The following is a 1,755-nucleotide window of genomic DNA, read 5'->3' on the forward strand; positions in this document are numbered from 1 at the left end:
CTTTTATTTCTTATATATTTAAGGCCCGTCACCTATGTCAAGGTGTGGGGGAGTTCCCATATAGGTGCTGCTCCTAAGTGGGACATGCACAGGTGGTCTGGACCATCCACTTGAGGCTTGTGCCAATACCTTCTGGTCAGACACTTTCACAGAGACAGCACCGAGATCTGAGCCGAGCGAGAGAAATTACACACAGAAAAACAGGTTAGATGCAAACACACAGGGGGTTTATTTACCAGTTCCTGATGGGTCTTAGACCCTGGGAAGGATCCACCCAAGGATGCTCACTGACACACACAAAGGTGTAGAGGGTGCCATTGGCTGCTGTCTCTTTTCATTGATCGACAGTTAATTGGGCAGAGTTTCATGCTGGGAACTGAGATGTGAGCACACACAGGTCCTCGTGCTCTGGAGACAGGAGAGCTATGAGCTGCTGGGTCGATCAGACTGTCTGATTATATGTTGGCTGCTGTCTTTTTTCATTGATTGACAGTTAATTGGGCAGAGTTTCATGCTGAGAACTGAGACGTGAGCACACACAGGTTCTCACGCTCTGGCGACAGGAGAGCTATGAACTGCTGGGTCGATCAGACTGTCTGATTATATACCCCTCTGTAGACATGGTCTTCATTGGTGTGTGTGTTATCAGTGGCTGCCATATGTGGATCCACCCAGGATCTGTTAATCTATGCTTGTGTACAGGCTTTGGGCGTTCCCATCAGATAGGTTGTTTACCAGTACTAGTGGGGTTACAAGGGTGCATTCTTGGGTCTCACACGGTATTCCCATATCTAACATTAGGCACTATAATAATTACTATAACAGTCCACACAGGGTTACATGCTTTAAGTCTTACATTCTAAGGTCCTAACATTAAGTACCATAATGATTACTATAACAAGGGGACACGTAGGGAGAGGGGTGTCTGCAGAAACCTGGGTGGTACTTATGTCTGGCATGCAATGGATTTACATTTCCTTAAAGTGAATTATTTGAACTCTGTCTTTTAGAACTTTATGTTACTGGTCCCCAAGTCTTCCCCAAATGTTCTTATACCTGCTTCATTCTTGTCATCGTTTTCTCAGCCTAAATGCACCTTCCTCAGAGATGCCTTTCTGACCACCATCCCTTCCCACATTCCCGTTCCTTCCCACGCACTCCATTTTATTTTATTGATAGCACGTACCTTGCCCAAGTCTTTTTGATTATTTATTTGTTTATATTTGTACCTCCCCCTGCCCAGCACTCCTGTGAGGTCATTCTTTTGTCTTGTTTTGACTGTATCCCCAGTGCCTGGAACAGTCCTGGCATGAAGTGAATATGTTTTGGATGAATCAATGGATGAAACCCAAGCTCCCCGCCTGTCATATACTCGCTACACTTTCAAAATAACAAATGCATACACTTTTGTGTTCTTGCCATATGGAGATTAATGGGGCAGGGATATGATTTATTTAGTTAGTTGGATAACAATCTTAAATGTTCAAAAAACAGAGTTTTAAATATTAAAGGGTTATGTAATCTTACTGAAACAGGAATTTGGGGGGGGGGGTGAAAAATACAGATTATAGGAAATTTTAGAAATTTTGGAAATTAAGGGGACCATGGAGGAAGCACAGGGCTGCAGAGCAGCAGAAGGTATATCCCCATAGAATAGGGGAAGCTAAAAAGCTGAAACAGGTATATTTCCATAGAATGAGGGAGCTGGGAACAGCAAAAGGTCTATATTTACAAAATAAAGAGAAGGAAGCCATT

The sequence above is a fragment of the Myotis davidii genome, unplaced genomic scaffold, assembly GCF_000327345.1.
Source record: "Myotis davidii unplaced genomic scaffold, ASM32734v1 scaffold54, whole genome shotgun sequence".
NCBI classification, from domain to species: domain Eukaryota; kingdom Metazoa; phylum Chordata; class Mammalia; order Chiroptera; family Vespertilionidae; genus Myotis; species Myotis davidii.